Consider the following 12,219-nt stretch of genomic DNA (forward strand, 5'->3'; position numbering starts at 1 on the left):
AAGCCGAGTAGAACACAACTCAGCATCATAAAAGAAAAGTCTTATTCAGAACTAACGCTTGCAGACGAAGCTGACCGAGGAAGCTGAGTAGAACGTAACTCAGCATCGTCAAAGATAAAGATCGAAGGCAACGTCTATAAAGTCAAGCTGAGTGTTCATCAGGACAGCGCCAATGATCCGTTAACTAGAAGACAAAGTCCAATAGAGATCTGCGCCAATTCAGAAGCTTTGGAATTATGCAAACAGACCTTTTCGAGATGCATGGGTCAGCTGGCATTTGGCTAAAAGACGAAACTGGCGCTAGAAGACGAACCTGACGGAAGAAGACAAGCCTGACGCCTGCTAATTTCAGACGACAGGATTGGCCTGCAAATCTGTATGCTGACCAATGAATGACGCAATAAAACCGTTTGAATTCAACGGATATGTCCGAATTCAAATGATTGAAGCATCAGATTTCACTATAAAAGGACAAGTTCATCACTTGGATCCTTGGCCGAAGTACAAAAGAAAAACAATACATACAAGCATATACAAACAAGAAAAGCAAATACTTACACCCAAATCCTATCTCTGTGTAAAAGTCTAGATTGAATTTGTATTCATCTAAAGTGTTCTTCATCTAGAAAGAACAAATCTGTATCAATTGTAAAGATTGAGAGAGTGGTGCTGAGTACTCGGTTTTAGTACTCAGTGGTAGAGAAAATCTGAGTGTTTGGTTATAGCGCTCAGTAGGGTTGAGTAGACGAATAGAGGATGGTACTCTTGCATACTCAATTGCTTTGTAAACGGTTTGTGCTCTACCTTTAAAGAGCTCAGTAGTGGATTGAAAAAGCCCGGAAGGATTCTGGGGACTGGACGTAGGCGGTGAGGCTAAACCAGGATAAGACTGCTGAGTAATTTCTAACCCTTCTCTTGATATATATATATATATATATGTATGTATGTATGTGTTGCTTGTTTAAATTACTCAGTATATAATCTGTATAAGCCGACGCTGAGTAATCAGAGTGCTGAGTTGGAAGCTGACCTTAAGTGTTAATTCCCAACTCACAAGTAAAACAGTTCTAGTCAGCCTCTGACTAAAGCTGTCTGGCATCGCGATCAGCCTTGCTGACCTAAACTGAGTGAAGTTGTTTAAAGAATTAAATTAAGTCAGCAATTAAGCGAAAAAGTTACATTAGTTCCTAACCCCCTGGAACTAATCCTATTACATTACAGGGGACCAACACTTCTGAGTCTGGAAGAAAAATCATCCACTCAGCTCACGCTCTCCTTCAAGATATTCATCAGTCTCACGCCGATGCTGCTGGGCCTATTGCTGTTGAGCCAACACAATTCTCCTCTGTCACTCAACTTCTGACCGAACTTAAGGGTCTCAAGGAACTGATGAGTGTCATGACTTCCTTAGTCTCTCAACAGCCCAAGCAAGAATCCATAATGAAGCTGGCTGAACTTCAGCTGATGATGGTGAATCACATAAACTCCATCCAAGGACAACTTAATGCCTTATCAGCTGTGAAATCAACATCTGCAACCTCTGCTGAGGTCAATCAACTTTTCTCCCAGCTGTCCTCTGAGCTGACCGGAGCTCGTGACCTTATCTCCTCCTCTTCTCAATGCTCCATAGAACAGATTGGTGAAGCCATTCGCCTACTTAACCTGAGCAAAGAGGAAATGGACACTGACCAAGTCAAGACCAACGAGATTCTGCAATGCACTCAATCAACAATTGCGCATGTCCGGCATATAAATGTTCAACGTCAGTTGTATGATACTGCATTCCTCAGGATGTATCATCAATCCTATGCACGGATGACAGACTCAATCAGTTGGATTGGGAAGTCACTTGAGTACCTACTCAGCATGCTCAGCGCCAATATCAAGATCACTGCTTCAAGTATGGCTGATGACATGCAAGTGTTTAAAGGTCTTAGGGAAAGTACGGGTCACATGCAACACTATTCATCCATACTGACTCGTGCTGTTCAACAAGGGCAGTTCCTTGCTCCTCCCCTTCAATTGATTGATGCTGGCAAAACGGGGGAGAAAGAACAAGCTAAGCAAGCTGCTGGAACTCAGCAGAAAATGGGAGAGAAAGCTAAGGATAACCAGCCAGCTGCCGGAACTCAGCAGAAGCCTGGTTCAACTTCTGTTGTCCCGGGTAATCAAAGTCAGCAACAAAGATCAGCCAAGGGCAAAGGCAAATCCAACCAAGTCCAAGTCAACATGAAGAGATAGATTAGCAATAGTCTTAGCTTATGACTTGTGATTTTGTATCTGGCATATCTTTGTTGAACTGACTATCTATATATGCATCCTTTATCCAAACTGACTATATTTATGTGATGCTTACTTGCTGTGTTCATATGCTGAACTGTCTGATATAATTATCCATTGAACGATAATCAAACAAAGCTTGTGAACTCAAAAATTAAACAAGTTAATATACTCAGTACACTTCCAACTCTGATACCTATATTTGAAACTGAGTAATGACTAAATATTCCAAGCATTGACCTACTTCTGAAAACTCACCTTAGGCTCATCTGAATTAGATCTTGGAAGGTCTAGAATTGAACTAAGTCAGTAAAGGCATGCCTTAGTTTCACTCGATTAGATCTTAGAAGGTTTAGAGTTGAATTAAGTCAATAGATGCAACCCTTACGGGGGAATAATTTCAGAAGAATAAGAAATGTCAACTATCATGGGGAACCTCAACGCTGAGTTCCATAATTAAATACTTTTGCCAACATCAAAATGGGGGAGTTTGTTGAAACACCTTTCCACATGATTTTGATTTGACAAAATTATTTAAGATAATCTCATAATTAAGACAATTAAATTTAAGTGCTTTGATTTAATTGTACTAATGAGTTTGTTCAATGTTGAGTAAGTTTACTAACGAGAACAGGAACTAAGTGTTCAATAAAAAGAAAGACAGAACGAAGTCAGCATGAGCAAAGACACACAACAGAAGCTGAGTAAAATGTAACTCAGCCTTGTTAAAAGAAAAGTCTTCTTCAGAATAATGATTGAAGGCGAAGCCGACCGAAGAAGCTGAGTAGAACGTAATTCAGCCCCGTCAAAAGAAATCTTAAAGGCAAAGCCGAACAATCGAGTTGATTCGTCAGGATAGCGCCAATGATCCGTTGACTAAAAGACAAAGCCCGACACAGGTCTGCACCAATTCAGAAGTCTCAGAAATCCGCCTAGAGACCTTTTCGAGACGCATGGATCAACTGGCATTTGGCAAGAAGACAAAACTGGTGCTAGAAGATGAACCTGGCGTAAGAAGACGAAACTGGCAAGCCTGACACCTGCTAAAATCAGACGACAAGATTGGCCTGCGATTCTGGAAGCTGACCAATGAATGACGATTGAAGACCGTTACTCCCAACGGATATGTCGGAATTCAAATGATTTAAAGCTTCAGAATTCACTATAAAAGGACAAGTTCATCACTTGGATCCTTACGGCACATACAAGAAAATACAGAGAGAATAGCAAATCTTCACAAGAGTGAAAATCCAAAATAGAAGCTGTCTGAAAAGAAAGCAAGTTCTTACACTCAATTCCAATCTGTGTGTAAAAGTCTAGAGTGAATTTGTATTCATCTAAAGTGTTCTTCATTTAGTGAGAACAATCCTGTATCAATTGTAAAGGTTAGAAGAGTGAAGCTGAGTACTCGGTTTTAGTACTCAGCGGTAGAGAAAATCTGAGTGTTCGATTATAGCGTTCAGTAGGATTGAGTAGACGAATAGAGGACGGTACTCTTGCATTCTCAATTGCTTTGTAAACGGTTTGTGCTCTACCTTTAAAGAGCTCAATAGTGGATTGAAAAAGCCCGGAAGGATTCTGGGGACTGGACATAGGCAGTGAGGCCGAACCAGGATAAGTCTGTTGAGTAATCTCTAACCCTTTCTCTTGATATATATGTATGTGTTGCTTGCTTAAATTACTCACTATATAATTTGTATAAGCCGACGCTGAGTAATCAGAGTGCTGAGTTGGAAGCTGACCTAAAGTGTTATCTCCCAACTCACAATTGAAACAGCTCTAGTCAGTGTCTGATTAAAGCTGTCTCACACTTCACTCAGCCTTGCTGACCTAAAGCTGAGTTAAATTATCAAACATTTAATTAAGTCAGCATTATTAAGCGAAAAAAGTTATATTAGTTCCTAACCCCCCCTTGGAACTAATCATATTAAGTTACACGGGACCAACATAGTGCAACATCCTAACTGTGATGTAGTAAAAAGGAATAATACTCCATAACACTAGCGCATACAGAGCACGGTGTGCCCGCATCTCATTCTCTATAAGCACTCTAATCAGCTTCCACTCCTCCTGATTATTTGTGATGGCATCGGCTAAAACACGAAATCCATAGTTACCATCTGCTACAACATCATGGTATCTAGTAATAAATGGTACGATGAGCCCTTGAACCCAATGTAAATGGTGGTAACCGGCGATATCCGCATCAAATCTGGCTGAGAATATTAATATATGAAATTCGTGAGCGATAATATATTTACTTTAACATCAACATATATATTACTAAAATAAAATATACCCGGCATCTCGTTGTTATGCATAGATGAGGATGAGGATCGGCCTCGACTACGACAACTCCTCGAAGGAGAGGATCGTGCACGACCTCGTGGTCCCTGACTGTACTCCCATGCACTCGGATTCTGCTTCGTTGATGAATTCCCCTTTGGTCTACCCCTAACAGTGTCTTTGACCTCAGGTTCTTTGTAGCTACTTTGATCCGGGTCTATTTGATCATGAATGTACATCGATATGCTACGCACCATTGAAGGATCTAATTTTTCAACCTTTTCCATAAGAGAGTGAAAAAACCGGTGATCCTCAGACCCGTCAGCATATATGGGAGCAGTAACTGGTATGTCACTCAAACCTTCAAACGCAAGAGATCTCCAAAAAGGATGGATGCGGTCCACACGGACCGATACGTCCGTGTTAATATAATTTTTAAGCTCACATGCACAAGGAATGCCATGAGTCATGGGCAACACGCATCCGCATTCACTTACCACATCCATACTCAATCCGTGCATACGCTTGAGCTCATCATTCAGTACACGCAAACAGTAATGTGAAACGTGTAAGTTGAGGTACTTGAAAGGATCTTTATTGTGAGCCACCGCAGATCTTCTTCTCGAGTCCTCGAGTGAATATCTGGTTATATACAGTAAAGGATTCAATAACTAATGTATTACAATTTAAAAGATTATATTAAATAACAGAATAATTGTCTTACTTGATCGCATCGATCTAAGCTTCAATGTCCTTGTGCACCTTCGCCCACACAACTTGCATACTCTATCCTCCACATCTTTATTAATATGCCATGTGCACAACAAATGATGACTATGAGGAAATACCTCACGAACCGGTCTCATCAGTCCTAACTCCCGGTCCGTAGCAATGGCTGTCGGATGCACATCAGGTTGGAGTAAAAGCTTCAATTTTTGTAACACCCACATATAACTTCCTTCAGTTTCATCCTTCATGATTGTATAGGCAATCAAGAAGTTTTTGTTTGAAGGCGTCATTCCAATAATCTCAAAGAATGACATTTTATACTTGTTTGTTTTATATGTTGAATCCATACCAACAAACAAGTAATAAGATCGGAACAGTGTGATCGATGTAGGATGTGCCATAAACAGGTGAGTCACAATATTGCTGCTCGGCGCCGCTTGCGTCCAATGTATGTATTCCTTATCTATAGCAAGCCGATAAAACTGACCAATTACATCCCGACCCTCAAAGCTCTCAGTCTTGATTTTTTCCCTGTAGTTATAAACATGTCTTTATGTTGGGCAATCCTCCGGATGTTTTTCTTTAATTGCAGCAAAAATAGCACAAGGCTTAGCTTGAGCTGCACTCATTTCACGAACAATTTTTTTAGAACCGGGGCTTAGTCCGCTCATCTGTCTGTAGCCCTGACGATATACAGCCAATTGATGACTGTGATGGCCTCTATCTCCAGCAATCCCATTCACCACCCAACCGCCTAATTCAGCGATTTCCAGAACCTTTATCTGGAATTTGCAACCACAATACTTTGTTTTTGTATTCCTCCGTACTACTTCCTCCATATCCATATCCTTTTTCATTCGAGTATTCTTAATACCACATGCACATTTAACCAATAACCATCTTGACTTGCCCCCTGTCTTGTGCGACGTTGTGGTTAAGTCGAAGCCGATCTTAATTGCCGTCTGTTTTGCCCAGTTAACAGCTTCATTATATGTTTGAAACGTTTGTTCGTGAAAAAACTGCGCACTGTAATCAATGTCATTCTCGCGAAAATCTTCTAACGGAACCTTCTGCAAATGATAAATAATGAACATTAGATTCCAATACGCGATATTTCTACAACGTTTCAGTGTCTAAACCCGAAAATTCGCCAAAAATAAGCTCGGGCTTGTGAAAATCATGCCCCACCAAATGGTGGGGCGTATGAACATCACGCCTCACCACATGGTGGGGCGTATGAACATCACGTCCCACCATGTGGTGGGGCGTAATAGCCATACGCCCCACCACATGGTGAGGCGTGATGTTCACACGCCCGCGGTCCGACTTTGCGATTTTATTGAAAATAAATGACAGAAATCATTGGAAATTCAATCGGAAAAATACCTCGACTTCAGGGACAGTGTCATTCTCGTCTCTTCCCGGTGATAACAGATTGCTCGCCATGAAACGTGTTGTCTTTGATTTCGGAAGCAAATGTGTGAAGGGAGAGTTTGAGAGAGTTTGAGAGGGTTGTGAATTTTCAATTTTTGGCTAAAGGGCGGTAACGTCTTTTTTCGAGGCTGGAAGTGTGAAATTGGGGCTGGATATAGTAATTCACATTATAAATTGCTTGAAAAATGTTTGATTAAAGTTAACATTTAAATTATAATATTTGACGTTTATAATTCATGAACCGAAATATAAGTGTTGCGTATAATTTAAAATGCATAATAATAAGACAAGATTAATTAATTAATCGAAAATAATTCTAAATTAATTAATAAACAGTAATTAAACCTACTAATAAACGATAATTCGAATCCGAACAAACTCAAACTTTTTTATAAATTACGCTTTACGAGCAAACATTCTCATTAAACCGAATTCACAACTTTCAATCCTAATCATTTAGGTTTCGAATATAACTCGATTTTTCATAAGGATTAATTCGTAAATTGATTTAAAAAAAATATGCTTTCGTTTAATAAACCGTTTTGAATTTAAAATAAAATGTTTACCACTTGTTTTTAATTATATTGAATAAAAATGAAAAAAGTTAAACAAACTTGCGGACAAAAAAATAATCTACTGGCGGTTCACCAAGGTTGCAAATCCGCGGCTGCTTACTGACGTTGGACATTTAGGGTTCCACAGCACAGGGTTTTTTTTTTTTTTTTTTGGAAAAAATGATACAGTAAGCCACATACAGATTAAATATGAATTATTATACTAATTAACTACTGCTACATCATACTAACATTTCTAAAATTAAAAACATTTCAATGAACATAGACAACGTATGGATTTTTTTTTTAAATTATAAAAAAAAAAAATTGTTCCTTAAATAAATTTGTTTTATTGGTTATACAGTGTATTTAAATTATTTTGGTGGAAAGATATTTGAAGAATTATTGGTTATACAGTGTATTTAAATTATTGGTAGGTGATCTGTAAACCCTCATCGAGGTCTGTGGTTTGTCCTGACCTTGGAAGTGGATAGACCTACCCTTACCTAAATTTTCTTCTAAAAAAAATCTATGAATGAAGAAAATGAAAAAAATATTATGTGAAAAAAAGAAACCGTATACTACTAAGTATGGTAATATAATTATGATAATTAAGAAGATGCATGTACTGTTCCTGTCTTATTGAAATCTGGTACATTTATTTTTAGCAAAAATTAGAAAAAAAAACAATTAACAAATTTGGTACGTATATCTCACATGCTACGCATAAAAAAAACAAAACAAAAAAAAAACTAAAGTTGTCTGTCCTAATATTCTCCGGATTATAGTAATAATTACACTCCTTTTATTTTTCTGAATAATTATCTCTGATTATGCCAACTTTTTTTTACTTAATATTTCATCTGGACGTAATTTGAAATACATGCATAATTTTAATTTTACCAACCATTTTACTAAATTAGTTGCAATTGCAAATTAGGAAGAAATGCTAAATTCAAGTTTGTTTATTTATTTATTTATTCAGTTTTGATCACGTTTTACTCATTCTATTGTAAATGTGTTCTATTAAAGAGACGTATGCTTCAAAAAAAAAAAAAAAGAGAGATTTTTAAACATAATAAATTTTTAATATAGGAGATTTTCTATTTGAATTTATTTTTTTATTTTTTTGTAAACTTTTGAATGATTGATGAATGGAAGAAGATTTAATTTGTATTTCATTATTTTTTTTTAGAGAAAATACTATTAATAAAGAGCAAAACAAGCTCAGAAATATTTGCAATACTGAAGAATTTCAGAGAAGGAAGAAAAGAGGAAAAGGATAATAAAATGCCTTTCATTCATCATAACTGCAACAAATACAGCTATATAGACCAGTACACTAGCAAGCAGCCAAAATAGAATAACAACCTCACCTATTGTGCTGCATACACATACCTGATTTAGGGAAATAAAGATAACAGTACAGAAATACAAAAATAAAGGGAAAAAATGCTAATAAGTCCAATAAGTAAATGTAACAAGCTAGAATGCCCCTTAATACTCCCCCCTCAAGCTGGAGAGGAAGATGAAGATGACACTCCAAGCTTGGAAACATGTCGAACATGATCTTTGACTGGCAGAACCTTAGTGAGCAAATCTGCAACCTGATTAGTTGAGGAGACATGAGTAGGAATAACAGTGCCAGCATTAACTTGATCTCGTACATAGTGACAGTCTATTTCTATGTGCTTAGTGCGTTCATGCAGCACAGAGTTGGCAATAATTGAAATTGCAGCTTGGTTGTCACAATGTAGAACAGTAGGTGGTAAATTCTTGAGACCAAGATCTTTAAGAAGAGCTGTAAGCCGGACAATTTCACAGGTAGTGAGAGCCATTGCTCTATATTCCACCTCTGTAAAAGAACGAGCCACTACAAATTGTTTCTTCGCCTTCCATGACACAGGTGATGCCCCAAGAAATATGCAATAACATGTTGTTAATCTTCGAGATATTGGACAACTAGCCCAATCGTTGTCACAATATGCAGCAAGCTGGACTGCAGAAGAAGATGCAAGCAGAATTCCCTGAGATATTGTCCCAGATACCTCAAAATTCGTTTAGCAACTTGCATATGAACAGATGTAAGCTTATGTAGAAATTGAGTCAAAAGTTGAACTGGAAAAGCAATGTCTGGCCTAGTGATGGTGAGATAGATCAATTTGCCAATCAATCTTTGATATGCTGATGGATCAGATAAAGGATACTCTTTGATCAGGTATGAATTTCACATGACTTTCCATAGGAAGTTTTAGTGGCTTAGAATGAAGCATACCAAACTCCTTAAGAATGTCCAAAGTGTATTTCTTTTGTGAGACAAAGAATCCTGACATAGACCTATCAATCTCAAGCCCCAGAAAATATCTTATTGGACCAAGATCTTTCATGTGAAACAAGCTAGAAAGCATACTCTTCAGATGATCAATTAAAGTCATATAATTTCCTATAATAAGCAAGTCATCCACATAGACTAAAACCACTATATAACAGTATCAGTGCTTCGAACAAATAAGCTATAGTCTGACTTTGATTGAACATATCCCAGAGATGTAAGAGAAGTAGACAGTTTGAAGAACCACTGTCTAGGGGCTTGCTTCAGTCCATAGAGCGATTTCTTAAGTTTACAGACAAAATTAGATTTGACCTTTGATGCAGAGGAAGGATTCATCTGTGTGACAATTCTACAACCCAAGTGTGAATATCCCTGAGGCATCTGCATATACACATTCTCAAGGAGATCACCATGGAGAAAAGCATTTGTAACATCCATTTACAAAGTATGCCAGTCACCAATGGCTGCAACAGCTAATAACGCACGTACGGTTGTCATTTTTGCCACAGGGGCAAAGGTCTCAGCGTAGTCTTCTCCATACTTCTGCCTGCAACCTAAAATGACCAGTCTGGCTTTATGTCTTTCAATTGAGCCATCTGGATTATACTTGGTTTTGAACAACCACTTGCATCCAATGGCTATCTTTCCTGTAGGTAGAATGGTGAGTTCCCAAGTGTCATTAGACTCCAAAGAATCAAGTTCAATGTTCATAGCCTTAACCCAATGATCATGAGTAACCGCATCCTTGAAATATACTGGATCATAGGTATTAGTGAGAACAGTCATGAAACAATTAAATTCAGGTGCATTATTGGTGAAGGCTAAGTTAGAGATATGAGAAGCACTGAAGTCTTTCAACCAAGAGGGAGCTTTGTGAGTTCTCATGGATCTTCTCACAGGAAGGGGAGGTGGAAGTTCAGGAGTAGGAGAGACAGGTATAGTATTTTGAGAAGCTGTGATGGTAGGCATAATATTTGACAATGGTACTGATGCTGTTGGAGATGTGTAGGATTGAGAAACTGGAGATGCATGTGGAGAAGTGATGGAGCTTATAGGATTTGTGTGAGAGTTTATTTCTGGATTTGTAAAATCAGTAGGTGATGCAAATAAATAAATGTCATCAAACATATCAGCCTTTGGAATGGAAGAATTAAGAGTTGGTATAGGTGCATATAAGAACCAAAAGAGCTGGAATTAAAAGGAAATATAAACTCATGAAATTGAACACCTCGAGAGATGAATATTTGTGAATTGGTAAGGTTCAATAGTCTGTATCCTTTTTTGGTAGGTGGATACCCCAAAAATACACTTGGCACTCCTCTAGGGGAAAATTTATCTGAAGGAAAATCTGGATTACAAGCAAAGGCAAGACAACCAAATACTTTGAGGTGAGTATAGGTAGGAGATTTTTTATGGAGAATTTCATAAGGTGTCTTGTAATCAAGAAGAGAAGTGGGAAGTCAATTAATTGTATGGACTGCTGTAAGAACACAGTCCCCCCAATAAGATAGAGGAGTCCTGCTTGAAACCTTAGAGCCTTTGCCACCTCAAGGATGTGTCTGTGTTTCCTTTCTACCCGAGCATTTTGTTAGGGTCTTTTAACACATGACGTTTGATGAACAATCCCATGATGAGAAAAGAAATGCTGACACTGTGCATCATGAAATTCTAAAGCATTGTTAGATCTCAAGTACTTTACATGAGCATTAAAGTGATTTTTGATATATTGGATAAAGGTTTTAAGAATAGACAATGAGTCAGATTTATATTATAGCAGATATACCCAAGTTGTCCTAGAGTGATCATCTACAATAGTCAGAAAATGTCTATATTTTCCCCTAGTTTGTGCTCTATAGGGTCCCTAAATATCAATGTGAATAAGTTCAAAGAGTGCAAAAGCATGGGAGTTACTGAGAGAAAACGGTTGTTTGGTGAATTTGGACAAAGGACAAATGAGGCACAATTTAGAATTGTGTTGAACCAAAGATTTCAAACATGGTATGTGTTTGAGTTTGACAAGAGGAGCATGGCCCAAACGGTGATGCCATAAATCTAAGGTGTCTGAACAATTTTTGGAACCAACAGTCATACACATAGGTTTGTCATGTTGTAACAACAAATCATAAGGCAAAGGTGTAACAAGGTGATTTAACAAGTAATACAGTCCTTTTTTTGCTGACCTATACCAATAACATTCTTTGTTGTACAGTCAATTATCACACAATGTGAAGGATAGAAAGATATCTCACAGTTAGAATCCTAAATCAATTTCTGCACAGACAGTAAGTTGTGTTGGAAGTTGGGTACACGTAGGACATTATGGAGCTTCAACCCAATAGGCAGGACAACCTCACCCATATGAGAGATAAAATATGTATTCCCATTTGGAAGGTTGATTTTAGGTGTATTGGTTGTAAGAACAGGTGTCACAAGGTGTTGTAAACAAGGGGTCATATGATCTGAAGCTCCTGAATCAATGATCCATTCATCAGAGCATTCTGTAGCAGAGGAATAATAGGATATCATACCAGAGAAATGACTATCAATCTCTTCATCAGTCTCTGAGCCTTTATATTGTTGCAACTAAGGCATTAATTTTACCAA

Source organism: Euphorbia lathyris, chromosome 10 (genome assembly GCF_963576675.1).
Source record: "Euphorbia lathyris chromosome 10, ddEupLath1.1, whole genome shotgun sequence".
Taxonomy (NCBI): Eukaryota; Viridiplantae; Streptophyta; class Magnoliopsida; order Malpighiales; family Euphorbiaceae; genus Euphorbia; species Euphorbia lathyris.